The sequence below is a fragment of the Rhincodon typus genome, chromosome 35, assembly GCF_021869965.1.
Source record: "Rhincodon typus isolate 14 chromosome 35, sRhiTyp1.1, whole genome shotgun sequence".
Classification (NCBI taxonomy): domain Eukaryota; kingdom Metazoa; phylum Chordata; class Chondrichthyes; order Orectolobiformes; family Rhincodontidae; genus Rhincodon; species Rhincodon typus.
In genome coordinates, this window is record NC_063366.1 from 16,610,849 (window position 1) to 16,627,428 (window position 16,580).

General features: G+C 42.6%; 1 protein-coding gene across 1 annotated transcript in view; it reads right to left on the reverse strand.

Annotated features, from left to right (window-relative positions):
• Window positions 1-16,580, reverse strand: part of syngap1a (synaptic Ras GTPase activating protein 1a) — a 311,203-nt gene that overhangs the window by 274,789 nt on the left and 19,834 nt on the right. The window lies entirely within an intron of this gene.

The following is a 16,580-nucleotide window of genomic DNA, read 5'->3' on the forward strand; positions in this document are numbered from 1 at the left end:
TGGAGTAAAAGAAACTTCACTAGGAGATAGTAAAATGTATTGTTTTACGAATCAATTCCAGCAAAGGGCTTTATAAGTGAATACAGAGATCACGAATTGATCTGTTCATGTGCCACTGAATAAGAAGCTGCCAATCCTAATCACACAGTTAGTAATGTGATTAGGAGAGTGAAGGGGAAGAGTCTTCGTGGGCTATTAACATCTATTTGGGAGTATTGACTAAATAAGAAAGAACATCACTACGTGGTTGCCCAGAGGTTTAGTGCAAGTATATTCTGTGCAGTTAGATTATAAAAGAAGAATGTTAATGATGAAATTGGTAATTTCCAAAGATGCTGAAGCAGCTGGCACAAACTCCCAACAGTGTCAACTTTTTATAAATACAATCATAGGATTTGGGTACACTGATTGGGCAGGCATTTGTGGTCCACCCCTACTTGCTCTTGAAAAGCTGGTGGTGAGCTGACTTCTTGAACTGTTGCAATCCATTTGGTGTAGTAATACCCACTATGCTGTTGGGGAGTTCCAGGATTTTACCCCAGTGACATCGAAGGAATAACGATATATTTCCAAGTCAGGACAGGAAGTGGCTTGGAGAGGAACATGCAAGTGGTGGTGTTCCCACTTATCTGCCACCCATGTTCTTCTAGATGACACTGATCATGCATTTGGAAGGTGCTGTTTAAGGAATCTTGGAGAATTGCTGCAGGGCAATTTGTAGATTATACACACTGCTACTACCGAGTGTGTCAGTGGTGGAGGGAGTGAATGTTTGTGGATATGGTGCCAATCAAGCAGGCTGCTTTGTCCTGGAAAGCTGGATGGCTTTGTCAAGGGGAGGTCATGCCGGACAAATCTGTTAGAATTCTTTGAGCAGGTAACAAGCAAGCTAGTCAAAGGAGAGCCAGAAGGTCTTTGACAAGGTGCTGCACAGGAGGTTGCTAAATAAGGTAACAACCCATGATGTTAGGGTCAAGGTACTAGCATGGATAGAGGATTGGCTGACCAGCAGAAGACAGAGAATGGGGATAAGGTGATCTTTTTCATGAATGACCGCCAGTGACTAGTGGGGTTCCACAGGGATCAGTGTTGGGACCACAACTATTCACATTATACATTAACAATCTGGACGAAGGAACTGAGGGCATTGTTGCTAAGTTTGCAAACGACACAAAAATGGGTGGAGGGACAGGCAGTGTCAAGAAAGCAGGGAGGCTGCAGAAGAACTTGAATAGACTAGGACAGGGGGCAAAGAAGTGGCAAATGGAATATAATATGGCAAAGTGTAAGGTTATGCACTTTGGTAGGAAGAATTGAGGGAAGCTTTGGAAATCTGAATCAATGAAGAACTTGGGACTCCTGGTTCAGGATTCTGTTAAGGTTAATAAGTAGGTTCAGGTGGCAATTAGGAATGTAACTACAATGTTAGCATTCATTATGAGAAGGCTAGAATACAAGAGCAGGGACATACTGCTAAGGGTGCATGGGCTCTGGTCAGACTGTATTTGGAATACGGTGAGCAGTTGTGGGCCTTGTATTTAAGGAAGCATGTGCTGGTATTGGAGGGAGTCCAGAGGGGATTGTCAGGAATAAATGACTTGTAATAGGAGAGTGGTTGAGGATCCTGATCTGTACTCAATGGAATTTAGATGGACGAGGGAGGACCTCATTGAACCAGAATACTGAGGCCTGGATAGAGCGGATGTGGAGAAGATGTTTCCATTAGTAGCAGAGATGAGGACCCAAGGGCACAGCCTCAGAGTAAAGGAACTTTATAGAACTGAGATGAGGAGGAATTTCTTCAGCCAGAAGGTGGTTTATCTATGGAATTCATTGCAAGATTGTGGAAACCAAGTCATTGAATGTATTTAAAACAGAGATAGATATATTCTTGATTATTTTGGGGATCAAAGATTACAAGGAAGAGGCAGGAGAATGGGACTGAGAAACATGTCAACCACGATCAAATGGTGGAGCAGACTTGATGAGCCGAATGACCCAATTCTGTTCCTATATCTTACAGTCTTAAGCTTCTTCAGTGTTGTTGGAGCTACACTCATCAAGGAAAATGGGAGGTATTCCATCACAACTCTATCTTGTACCTTGTAGACAAGCATTGAGCAGTCAGGTGGTGAGTTATTTTCTGCAGGATTCCCAGCCTCTGAGTTGCTCATGTAGCCACAGTACTTATATGGCAGGTCTCGTTGGTCATTGCCTGGCACCTGTGTGGCATGGATATTACTTGCCATTTGTCAACCCAAGCCTGGATGTCATCCAGGTCTTGCTGCATTTGGATATGAGGAGATGCAAATAGTGCTGACCATTGTGCAAGTAATGAACATCCCTACCTCTGAGCTGATGATCGAGGGAAGATTATTGATAAAGCAGCTGTGATGATTAGGTCTAAGACACTACACTTGCACAGAGATGACCTGGAGCTGAGATGACTGACCTCCGCCAACTAAAACCATCTTCCTTTCTGTTATGTGTGACAAGTGGACAGTTTTCCTCCTGATTCTCATTGACTCCAATTTTGCTACAGCTCCTGATGCCACACTCCATCAAATACATCCTTAATGTCAAGGAAAGTCATTCTCACCTCACCTCTGGAATTCAGATCGTTTTTTTCATGTTTGAACCAAAGCTGTGATGAGGTCAGGAGCTGAGTGGCCCTGGTGGAAGCCAAGCTGAGTGTCAGTAAGCAGGTTATTGCTAAGCAAGTGCTGATGGATAGCACTGTTGCTGATCCTTTACTTTACTGATGAATGAGAGTTGACCAATGGACAGTAATTTGCTGGGTTAAATTTTTCCTGCTTTTTGTGTATGTGCAGGACATTACTGGACAATTTCCACAGTGTTGGGTAGATTCCAGTGTTGTAGCTGTACTGGAACAGTTTAGCTAGGGGGCATGACACATTTTAGAGCACAAATCTTCAGCACTACTGCTGGAATGTTGTCAGGGCCCATATCATTTGCAGTCACTTGAACCATTTCTTGATATCACATGGAGTTAATCGAATTGGCTGATGACTGGCAGCTGTGACGCTAGGGTCCCTGGAAATGGATCATCCACTCAGCACTACAGGCTGAAGATTGTTGCAAATATATATCACACTTATTGTTCCCACTGTTGTGCTTGGCTCCACCATTGGTGAGATGGAGGTATTGTGGAACCTCCTCTTCCTCAAGTAAGTTGTTTAATTGTTCACCACTGTTCATAACTAGATGTAGCGGGACTGCAGAGCTTATATCTTGTCTGTTGGTTGTGAGATTGCTTAGCTCTGTCTGTCATGCTGCTTATGCTTTTTGGAATGCAACTCCTACTTAGTAGCTTCACAGGTTGACATCTCATTTTTACATATGCCCGGTGCTGCTGCTGGCATGCCCTCCCACACACTTCACTGAATCAGGTTGATCCCCGGCTTAATGGTAATGGTAGAGAGATGGATATACTGGGCCATGAGGTAGAGGTTTGTGCGGGAGTGTAATTCTGCTGCTGATGGCCTACAGCACCTCCTGGATGGCCAATCTTGAGGTGCTAGATCTGTTCAATATCTGTCCCATTTAGCACAATGATAGCTGTTCACAACACAATATAAGGTATTATCAATGTAAATTTGTTTCCACAAGGATTGTATTGTGGTCACTCTTACCAATACTGTCATGGACAGATGCATTTGCAGCACGCAGATTGGTGAGAGGGAGGTCAAGTTTGTTTTTCACTCTTGTTTGGTTTCTTCACCTGCCACAAACTCAGTCTAGCAGCAATGTTCTTAAGGACCTGATCATAAGCCAATAGTGTGCTCTCGAGCCACTCTTGGTGATGGACACTGAAATTCCCCACCCAAAAAATACTCTGCAATCTTGACACTTTCAGTGCTTCCCCAAGTGATGTTCAACATGAAGGGGAGCTGATTCATCAGCCAAGGGTAGACAGTACATGATAATCAACAGAAAGTTTCTTTGCCCATGTTTGATCTGATGCCATCGAACTTCATGGGATCCAGTGTCAATATTGAGGATTCCCAGAGCAACTCCCTCCCTCCTGCATACCACTGTGCCCCCACCTCTTCTGATCTGGAGATGTTGATTCTGTTATCTGGAACATCTACAAGGTGTCGTTCCATGAGGATGACACATTCATGACAAACCTGTGAGGCTGCTTTCCCAATTTTTGCACTATCCCCCAAGAGTTGGTAAGGAAGACTTTGCAGGGTCGAGGGGATTTAATTTACTCTTGTTATTTTCGGTGCCTGGGATGTCACGTGCTCTGTCTGGTTTCATTCCTTTCTCTTTGAGCAGTTTCATGCGACTAAGTGGCTTATCAGGTGAGCTGTTCAAACAGAGCGAGGTGCAGTAAGAGGGGAAAGTCTGGGCGAGCTGTTCAAGTAGAGTGAGAGACAGCAAGAGGGGAGAGTCCAGGCAAGCTGTTCAAAGAGAGCGAGAGGCAATGAGAGGGGAAAGTTTGGATGAGCTGTTCAAATACAGTGAAGGCAGTGAGGGGGAGAGTCTGGGTGAGCTGTTTAAATAGAGTGAGAGGGGAGAGACCAGAGAGTGCTTAAAACAGATTGTGAGGTGATGAGAGTATAGCGACACTGGATAAAGTTCAAACAGAGTGAAAGGCAAAGAGATGAACTGATGAGCAGTAATAACAGACTGAGAAGAGGTGACAGGGACAATAAAGGACAGGGGAGAGTCCCGCCGAATGCTTAAAACAGAGTGAGAGGCAGAGATAAGGGAGACATAGGCATAGATGTAGAAAATGGGAGCAGAAGTAAGCCATTCATTGTAGCTGCTTAGTCATTCAATATCATCATGACTGATCATCCATCTCAATGCCATATTCCTGCTTTCTCTCTAAACACCTTGATCCCTTTAACATCTAAAAATTAATCAATCTCTTTCTTGAATATATTCAGTGATCTAGCCTCCACAGCCTCCTCTGTGGAAAATTCCACAGGTTTGCTCCCCTTTGAGTGAAAAAAGGTTTTTCTCATCTCAGTCTTAAATGGTCTATTCCATATCAAAAGACTGTGTCCCATGGTTTGAGTCTTCCAGTCAGAGTAAACATTCTTGCTGCATCTACTCTCTTCAGCCCTGTTTAAGTTTCATATGTTTCAATCAGATCATCCTTCTAAACTTTAGTGAATACAGGTCCAGTTGAACCAATCTCTCTTCTTAAGACAATCCTGCCATCCCTGATATCAGCTTAGTGAACCGTTGCTGCTCTCCCTCAATGGCAAATGTATCCTTTCTTATGTAGGGAGACAAAATCTACACACAATAGTCCAGGTGTAGTTTTACCAAGGCCCTGTATAGCTGCTGGAAAACATCCCTGACTCATTCTGACTTAAATCCTCTTGCAAAGAAGGACAAGATACCATTCAGCTTCCCATTTGCATCTGCCTGTCTACTTTCATTAACTGTTTTACAAGGGCACCCACATTCCTTTGTACATACACACTTCCCAATATATCATCATTTACACAATACTCATCCCTTCTGTGTTCACATTGAAGTATATAATTTCCCTTTGTTTCCATGTTACACTGCATCATGTGTTTGCTTTCACTTTCAACTTGTCTAGATGACTGTGAAGCCTCCTTGCATCCTCCTTACAAGTCACAATCCCAGCCAGTTTTGTGTCATCAGCAAACTTGGAAATACTGCATTTGGTTTTTCATATAGGCCTAACTTGGGCCCCAGCTATTCTATATACAAAAAACATATAAAAGCTAGGGCCCAAGCACTGATCTATGCGATATCGGCTTCTGATTCTCAATCCATGTCAGTATATTACCCCAATCCTATATGTTTTAATTTTTCCTACTAGTCACTTATGAGGGACTGTACCAAACACATTCTTGAAATCTAAATACACCACATGCACTTGACTTTCCCTGTCCATGCTATTTGTTCCATCCATAAAAAAGTCTTGTTGATTTGTTAAGCATAACTTCCCTTTCATAAACCCATGCTGACTTTATCTAATCCTATAAATGCTTTCCAAGTTCTCCCTGTTATCACATCTTTTATAAGAGACTGTAGCATTTTTCCTAATACTGACGTTAGAGACCTAGCGAGCAATTAAAACGGAACAAAAGGAGATAGATCCAGCAAGCGGTGAGAACAGAGTTAGCATTGGTGAGATGGGACAGAGACCCAGTGAGCAGTGATGAGATGGAGAGTGACCCAGGGAGCAGTGAGGAAAGAGTGAGTAGTGATGAAACAGGAGAGTGACCCAGCGAGCAGTGGGGACAGAGTGAGCAGCAGCAAGATGAGTGAGAGACTCGGTGAGTAGTGAGGATTGTGCGCGAGAGGCAGTGAGAGGAGAGAGACCTATTCCCTGTCTGTGGAACAAGCATGTACAGAGACATGTAAGTGAGATGTCGCAAGGAATCAATGGGTAGTAGATTGGTGAATATTTAGCTTATTTAACTTTCACATTTCCTACAATTTTCTCGTAATTGTAAGGTTTTTTAGTATTGGTAAAGGGCCATATTGTTCATCACAACTTGCAAAACAGGTAAGTATTAGGTGTATTCATCCGTACTAGTAAGATTCATGGATAGCTGTAAGGCTTATTAGTATTCATTACTGTTAAGTTCAAATAAAATAAAGTTAATATAAGTAAGCCAAATTAAAATAAAATTAAGGTCAAGGCCTGGTAGGGCAGCTCATTTGTGTGGAATGTCTTGTGGACATGGGAAACTGTGGGTGTTAACAGTGACCTAGGTGACTGCACATTCAGGAAGTGTCATCGTGTGCAGAAGCCTGAAGTCTGGGTTTCAGAGTTCGACAGAGGCTGATGTCACAGTGGCTCATTCACAAAGATCAGAGTTACATGGTTTGCACATTGGGAGAGAAGATCATAAACACAGGAGCATGAAGGCAGAAAAACAGTGAATGATCACTAGGAAGTCCGAGCCAAGCAGTGTGGGAGTCCCATGAGGGACATTTATCTAATCAGCTTTCTATTTGGATCCCAGTGGCGGCATTGGTTCCTCAAAGGAGCCTGTGACAGGATGGGCAGCTCCATTCTACGGGACTGGATGCAGAAGAAAGGAAGAGCAGTTGTGATCAGGGATTTGGAGGTTAGTGAGACAAACAGGCATTGCTGTGGCTGTCAACATGACTCCAGGATGGTGGGTTGGTACTTTAAATAAGGGTTGGTTAGCCCATGTGGCTGGACAGCTGGTTTATGATGTAGGGTGATGCCAACAGTGTGAGTTCAGTTCTCCCATTGGTTGAAGTCACTTTGAAACGTCCACCTTCTTAATTTTGGCTCTCGCATGAGGCATGGTGACCCTCAGGTTAAACTCATCTTCAGTCATCTTTCTCTAATGAGAGAGCAGTCCTATGGTTTGGTAACACTTTGGCGACTTTACCTTTACTTCCTGAAAACTGATCCTCTGACAGTGTGGCGCTCCCTCAGAACTGACTGTCCAACAATGCAGCACCAGGTCAGTATTGATTCTCTGACAGTGCAGCTCTCCCTGAGTACTGAACCTCTGACAGCTGGTTAAGCACTCAGCAGTTTCGAATCTCCAGTCATGCAAGAGATCCTTGTTATTCATAATGCAAATTGGTATCCTTCTGGTTGTGCACTTCGAAGTGGGCATTGCACCCAGTGGACAGACAAACACTATAAATGAAAATAATGAGGGGGAGGTTGCTGCAGGCTGCAGAGAACAAAGAAAGCAGACCAGAGATACCACTGAATCAGAACTGCTCAATCCACATTCTCAAAGCCCGAGACTGTGTATATACTGTGCACACTGACACCTAGCCAAAGGGATACTTATTTACAAATCCAAGCACATAAATTTCCACTCAGAATCATTGGTGATCAACCATAGGAGTGCACATATAAACACAGCTGGGACTACAGATGAAATAAATGTCTTTCTGGAAGTTCTCTGTGTAACAGGCAAAGGAACAAAACTGCACAGTGAAAACTGCACAGTGACTGGGTAGAGAAACACTCCATCAGTACTCAGGAGGATGCAGTGACTCCTGTTACAACCAAGGCTATTGGAGTGTACTATTGCTGTAGTCCCAATACTCCAAGGGGTACTTTAACCTTTTCCAGTTACCGAGAAGATCTAGTAAATACCTTTCAATCAACAGGTTCCCTAATAAATAATTAGGTTTTCTATCAAAACAAAATGTTTTCAATAAAGATGCAATAGTTGGTTAACAAACACAGTCAGTAGTAATATTAAGAATCCCCAAAATACACACATGAACACAAACACAGACACACCTGTTTCAGATTTGTGTACTTAGGTCAGCATTCTGAAAGAAATACTCTGGCCAATGAGGTATTCTTAAAGACAAAAGAATAAAGAAGACACTCTGAAGTCTGTTGCTGTGAATTTCAGATTCCTCTGGTCAACTGCTTATCATATGAAACTGTCAGTAATGTCTTGTAGGTATAGCTTGCTTAGGGAATACATGCTTCCAAAAGCAGAAGTAACTGATGGAGAAACATAGGCAGTAGGCTATTCAGCCTGTTGAACCTGCTTTGCCATTCACTGCAATCATGGCAGATTGAACACATCAATGCCTTTTACCAATCCCATCCCCATTCCCTTTCTGCCATTTGTAATCATAAATCTATCAATATCTACCTTAAATACAATGAAAAAGGCTCAGTCTTTGATCATATAATACTAGGTCCAAAGCAGCATGCTGTCTCGTCAGCTCTTCACCATGCTGCTCTAGAAAACCATCCCTAACACATTCCAGAAACTCATCCTACACATTTTTGGTGCTCAATTCATTTACCCAGTCTATATGCATATTGAAATCTCCCCACGATAACTACAAGCTTCTCTCATCTCCTATTAATAGAATTCCCCACCCTATCACTACTACCACTACTGTCAGGTATAAATAACTCCAAGTAATATCGCTACCCCTTGCTGTTTCTTGGTTTCACCAAACAGATTTCACACATGGTTCTTCCAATTTTCTTCCCCGACTACTGTATCCATCCCATCAGAAATACTCCATTTTTTATTCCTTTTTGCTTATCCTTTTGAAACATAGTTTTCCTTTTACAAGCAGGAGAGATTGGATCAGCAGCTTGTTCAAAGAAAGTTTCCTCCAACTCACCTTTTCTCCAACTTTAACCTTTTAGAACAAAAATCTCTCCCGGTCAAATCACAATATAAGAGTCTTCAACTGCAAACAGCAGTTATCACCAGTCTTGTGATTTCTAGAAAGACTTTTTCAAAGAAATCTCCAATTTTCACAGTGACCTCTTTTAAGGGAATTATTACAGGTGTGTCTGAAAACGTGAAATAAATTTTTTTTTCCACAATCCTTCAGCACTCCAAGTGATATTAAATATAAAGCAACTATGTAACACCTCTATGCTTGGAAAAATGAAATGCGTTTTTAAATTAACAGTGTGGACACAATAAAAATGCTTTAAAAATAATATCGTGACACACTCATTCTCATTCACTCTTCAGCCTTCACAAATCTCTCAATGATACCTTCTTAACACTTAAGACAATTCAACTAAGATTGTATTCTTGACAAAGCATCACATTGTATTGTTTTTTTCTTCCAATCTGAATAATATTTGAAAGATAAGGTTGAAATAACAAACCTTTCAGAATATTAACTGTTTAAATTCTTCCACAGGGCTAGAGGAATCTGATCAGCACAAACCAATGTCTGCCTTTAGCCATAATGGACATGCATTTCAGAATTCTTAGGAGCTAGTAATAATCTCAGGATTTTTTTTTCACTGGGGAGTACCACTTCTGGTGTTGATTTAGTTTTCTTGACAAGAATCCTACTGGCTTCTCTATGCCCCACCCACCTTCTTGTAACAGAACTACACTCACACCCAAATCACGAGCATCCGTTAAAAGGCTTAGTGAAGTTTGATGCAGCCAATGGTCATCGGTTAATTGGTGAACACTATTTTAAACTTTTCAAAAGATGCTTCGCACTTCCCTGACCACAGTACCTTGGCTTTCATCTGGAGCAAAATTGGTGAAGCAACAGCTGAAATGTCATACAAACTTATGATAAAATCCACACCTTCCCCAAAACCTCATTAATTCCTGTTTTCTTTTAACAGCAGTGAACTTTATTAATACTTATAATATTGCTGCTCCTGGCAGTACTTGACCTTGCCTGATGGTATTCCCTGGGTAGGTTACTCATGTCTTTGAAAATTCACTTTTGGCAAAGTTTATTATTAAATCAGCCAATTGTAAAGGCACAGGGACTAGGTACTAAAAGCGTTCTTTGGGACTCAGGGGCACTGGTTACAGAAACATAGTCCTTCAGTACTCGGAGGGCTAGTTACAAGACATCTCAATACACTGTCATTACTCAGAGGGCCCAATAGGTAGGTTCAGAAACTCTCCTTCATTGCTTTGAGGACACTTGGTAAAGAAATACTCCTTCAGTACTCAGAGGGCACAATAGCTAGATACAGAATCACTCTGAGATGGCAAGAACTGCAGATGCTGAAGTCAGAGACAATGCAGTGTGGAGCTGGAGGAACACAGCAGGCCAGGCAGCATCAGAGGAGCAGGAAAGTTGGCTTTTTGGGTTGGGACCCTTCTTCAGAAATGGGGAGGGGGAAGGGAGCTGGGAAATAAATAGAGGAGGGATGGGGCTGGGGAAGGTAGGTGGGATGGCGATAGGTGAGTGCAGGTAGGGAGTGGTGGGGATTGGTCAGTGGATTGGGTGGGCGGATAGGTGGGAGAGAATATGGACAGGTTGTGTCAGGTCAAGGAAGCTGGGATGAGAGGGAGAGTTGGACATGGGATGAGGCCGGGGGTGGGGAAATTTTAAAACTGATGAATTCCATGTTTAGGCCATTGGGCTGTAGGCTCCCGAGGCGGAATATGAGGTGTTGCTCCTCCAGGTTGCGGGTGGTGTCATTGTAACACTGGAGAAGGCCCAGGATGGACATGTCAACCAGGGAGTAGGAGGGGGAGTTAAAATGGTTCGCGACCGGAAGGTGTTGTCATTTGCTGTGAACAGAGGGTAGATGCCCTATGAAGTGGTCTCCGAGTCTACGCTTGGTCTCACCGATGTAGAGGAGGCCACATCGGGAGCAGCAGATATAGTAGACCAAGTTGACAGATATACAAGTGAACCCTTGTCTGATATGATAGGTTTGTTTCGGGCCTTGAATGGAAGTGAGGGGGAGGTGTAGGGGCAGGTGTAGCACCTCCTGCGGTTGCAGAGAAAGGTGCCAGGTGTGGTGGAGTTTGTGGGGAGTGTGGAGTGAACGAGGAAGTCATGGAGAGAGTGGTCCCTATGAAAGGCAGATAGGGGTGGGGAGGGAAATATCTCTTTGGTTGTGGAGTTGGATTGTAGGTGGCGGAAGTGACGGAGAATGATAAGCTGGATGTGGAGGTTAGTGGGGTGATATGTGAGGATAAGGGGGATTCTGTCTTTATTTTTGTTGGGGGGAGGCTTTTGAGGGCCAAAGTGCAGGAAATACAACAGATGCAGTTGAGAACATTTTTGATCATCAGAGAGGTGAAGTTGCGGTCCTCCAAATTGGAGGACATCTGGGATGTTTGGGAGTGGAACGCTCCATCTTGGGAGCAGACGCGGTGGAAGCGGAGGAATTGGGAGCAGGGGATAGCATTCTTGCAGGATGGTGAATGAGAGGAGGTGTTGTCCAGGTAGCTAAGGAAGTTGATGGGCTTAAAATAGATGTCAGTTTTAAGGCGGTTACCAGAGATGGAGATGGAGAGGTCCAGGAAGGAGGAGGTATCAGAGATGGTCCAGGTGAATTTGAGGTTATGGTGAAAGGTGTAGTAAAGTTGATGAACCGTTCAACTCCTCATGGGAGCATGAGGCAGCGCTGATACAGTCATCAATGTACTAGAGGAAGAGGTGGGGAATAGTGCCAGTGTAACAGTGGAAATGGAACATTCTAATTTGTTTTAATTCCGGATCACACCACCAACCTTATGGTATGATTCCTGTGATGTGGCCATCAAATTATATTGTGACTTGCCTTGAGTCTAGTAACCTTTTATTTTTAATGTTGATAAAAATGAGATCTAGGGGATATACTAAAAGAATACAGCTTCAAGATTTCACAATTTTGAACAACCAACAATATTTTACTATGCAAGTTAGAACGGTAATAATATCTACAATACAGGCACAACCTGCTCCAGACACCCAGAATTGACATGTGGTAAAAATAGATAACATACTGTGACTGTGCACCTTACAGCATTCAGCAAGTCGCAGAAATGATGGGGACAGATCCTACTGACCTTTCAACAACTCCCTGACTCTGCAGACATTAATGATACTGGGGTGTCATCAAATCTCATTAAATTTCACAAGTGACTGCAATCGTTTACATTTGTCAATCTGTCAGCCTCTTCAGTGAAACTCCCACTGAAGAATCTCTGTATTATGGGCTTTACTCAGTGATTTTTCCTGTTCACATTGAGCATCCTCCTGACCTCTCCTATTTACACAAAGTTAATTTCTGAATCAATAATATATTTTGTAAGTTATGTGATAGTTTCTTGGAAGATTATATACAATCTTATCTAACTTTTTCAGCACTTTGCTGTTATCCAATCTGATTACTGAAGGATTGACTTGTGAATTTTCAATTTGTGATTCATTCTCCAGCTGTTCTGATATTTTCATTTAACTTCCTCTTTCTTTCACCACTGTTAATACACCTCAGTTGTGGTTTTCCCTCCCGTCATATCTTTCAATGTACTTGCTGACATTTTTACTTCTGTTTGGAATACTCACCACATATTGAGTTTCTTTTTGATTTGAGAAGGTCCAGTAAATCTGCTTTTTATTGTTCCCCAGAGACAGGCAACAGTACTAATCTCCAGTGACAGAAATTGGAGCTTTTTATCTGTCTAGGTTCCATTATCCATTGAACACTTTACAAATGCTTTTTGGCTAACTTTCATGGTTTGGTCAGTTTCTCCCTGAAACTTGAAACTTAGGCTGGGAAGTAGTCTTTGAAATTTGATTTGTAAATTTAGTTTAATCAATTTCAGGGGTCCTCTCACCTCATGTCCATTTAACAGCTGAAAACAACTGAAACCTGTGAACTTAGTTGAGGCATCTCTAATGGCAAATAGTAACAAAGGAATTCCTTTTCAATGTTTAAGATATTCCTGATAACAGCTACAGCCATGGTCTTTACTGCCATGTTTACAATGTTTCTCGAGATTGCAGTTGAGGCAGTGACCATAAAATTTTATTCCCTGACTATTCATTATTTCTTTGAATATTTGTAACATAAAGTTTAAACCTTGATTTGATTGTATTTCTTTGGGTCATCCATAAAATGTGAAGAAATGCTCTAACATTTCCACTATTAGTTTGCTGTAATTTCCCCAAATTGCAATGTCTCAGGAAATCTTGTTGAAACATCCATAATTGTGAAAAGATACTGCTTTCCATTCCTGGTTTTAAGTAGGGGTCCTACACAATCCAATAAGATTCTTCCAACTTTCATTTGGAAAGTTAATATTGGAATTAAAGGCAAAAGTTTATTTGAGGGTTGGCTTTCCACAATACCTGATATATATGGGATGTCTGGCAACATTTCACCACATTTTTATGTAATCCTGGCAATTAAAGATGTTTTTGTATTTCAGGTATTTTTTAACCCAAGTATTTTGGCATTAGAATTTCTGTGCCATTGTTTGATTTGGTTTGATTTATTGTTGTCACATGTACGTAAGTGAAAAGCTTTGTTTTGCGAGCAACATAAGCAGATCATAGCAAACAAGGATATACAGATCATAATGTGCTTAGACAGAGAAAGGCATACAGGTTACACTGCACAGGAGATGTGCAAAGCAAGATCAACATTATTTGAAGGTAGAAGGGTCCATTCAGTAGTCTAATAAGGATGGGGGTGAAGCTGTTCTTTAACCTTTTCGTGCATGTGTTCAAGCTTCTGTACCTTCTGCCTGATGGAAGAGGTTGGAAGAGAGTATTACTGGTGTGGGAAGGGTCTTTGATGATGTTGGCAACCTTTCTGTGGCAACGAGAAGTGTGAATGGAGTCCATGGATGGGAGGTTGGCTTTCATGATGGTTCCGGCAGTGTACACAATCTTCTGTAGTTTTTGACGGTCCTGGGCAGAGCAGTTGCCATACCAGGCTGTTATGCACCCGGATAGAATGCTTTCTATGGTGCATCGGTAAAATTTAGTGAGGGTCCGTATGGACATGCTGAATTTCCTAAGGTGTCCCTGGAAGAAGAACCATTGTTGTCCCTTCTTGACCATCACATCTACATGGGATGTCTAGGACAGACGGTCAGTTATCGTCATTTTTAGGAACTTGATGCTTTCGATCCTCTCCACCTCAGCTCCGTTGATGTAGATGGAGGCGTGTCGTCCTCCCTTCTCCGTGAAGTCAATAATCAGTTCTTTTGTTTTGCTGACATTGAGAGAAAGGTTGTTATCATTGCGCCACGATACCAAGCCCTCTATCTCCTTCCTTTATTTTGACTCATCATTGTTTGATATCCATACTACCATGGTGGTGTTGTCAGCAAACCTGTAGATGGTGTTCATTCAGAATTTGGCTATACAGTCATGGGAGTACAGTAGGGGGCTGTGAATGCATCCATGGAGGCCTCCAGTGTTGAGAGTTGTTGTTGAGGAGGTGCAGTTGTCTATCTTCACTGATTGCGGTCTGTGGGTCAGCAAGATGAGGATCCAGTTGCAGAGGGCGAATTTGAGATCTAGGTCTCGGAGTTGAGATTAGTCTGGAAGGGATAATGGTGTTGAAGGCGGTGCTGTAGTCAATGAGCAGGAGCCTGTAATAAGTGTCCTTGTTATCCAGATGTTCTTCATGATTATGGAAGCACTTCAGGATTATGGAGGCCAGAGTCACTAGGCAGTAGTCATTAAGGCACGTTGCATGTGTTGTCTTTGGTACTGGGATGATGGTGTCTTCTAGAAGCAGTTGTGGACTTTGGCTTGTAGCAAGGAGAAGTTGAATGCCAGTGAATATCTCCGCTAGCTGGTCCACACAGAATCTACGTGCATGGCCAGGGACTCTGTCTGGGCCCATTGCATTCCTTGGGTTGACTCTCAGGAAGAGCGATCTGACGTCTGGAGCGGTGACAGAAGGAACATCCAGGGCTGTCGGGGCAGGTGCCCCTGGCATTCTGCTCGAACTAAGCATAAAGCATTGAATGAAGCAGGGAGGGGTGTGCTTTTGTCTGCTACCTTGCTCTGCTGTATTTTGTATTCCTTTATGTTGTGTAGGCCTTGCCACAGGTGGTGGGTATCCATATGGTTAGTTTGGGCCTCTAACTTGGTCCAGTACTGCCTCTTGGCATCTCTGATGGCTTTGCGGAGATCATTTCTGGATATTCTGTAAAGGTCTAGGTCGTCCGACTTGAATAGTTGCATATGGTTTCTGTGAGATCCTGCTTCATTCTTCGAAACTCCAGTGACAGACTCAATCTCTTGTCATACATTTGATTTGATTTTCTTCATTGATAATTGAGGAACAAGTTGGATGATTGTCCTGAATCATCTCTCCCCTCCGATTAGTTCAGCAATAACATGCTCCATTTGTACAGTTACCTGTATGCTGCTACAGTTTTAATAATCATTTCCTTTCCTGATGCCTGCTTGTTTGAAGATTCCTTAGGCATTCATAGAGCTGTATAGCATGGAAACAGACTCTTCGATCCAATTAATCCAGTCCCATTTGTCAGCATTTGACCCATATCCCTCTGAATCCTCCTTATTAAATACCCATCCAAATGCCTTTTAAATGTTGTAATTGTACCAGCCTCCACCACTTCCTCTGGCAGCTCATTCCATACATGCACCACAATCTCCCTAATAAAGTTGCCCCTTATAGGTGCCTTTCAAATCTTTTCCCTCTCACCTTAAACCTATGGCTTTTAGTTTTGGACTCCCCCACCCTGGGGAAAAGACCTTGTCTGTTCACCCTAATCCATGCCCCTCATGATTTTATAAACTTCTTGTAAATCTTTTCTGCCCCCTTTCAAGTTTCACAACATCCTTCCTATTAGCAGGGAGACCAGAATTGCACGCAGTATTCCAGAAGTGGTCTAACTAATGTCCTGTATAGCAGCAACATGACTTCCCAACTCCTATACTCAATGCACTGACCAATAAAGGCAACCAAATGCCTTCTTCACTATCCTATCTGCCTGGGACTCCACTTTCAAGGAACTATGAACCTGCACTCCAAGGTCTCTTTGTTCAGCAACACTCCCCAGGACCTTACCATTAACAGTTTAAGTCCTGCCCTGATTTGCCTTTCTGAAATACAGCACCTCACATTTATCTAAATTAAATGCCATCTGCCACTCCTTGGTCCAATGGCCCATTGGCCCATCTAATCAAGGTCCCGTTGTACTCTTAGGTAACCATTTTCACTATCCAGTGCACCTCCAATTTTGGTGTCATCTGCAAACTACTAACCATACCTCCTATGTTCACATTCAAATCATTTATATAAATGACAAAAATCAATGGACCCCGCACCGATCCTTGTGGTGCACCGCTGGTCAGAGGCCTCCAGTCTGAGAAGCAAC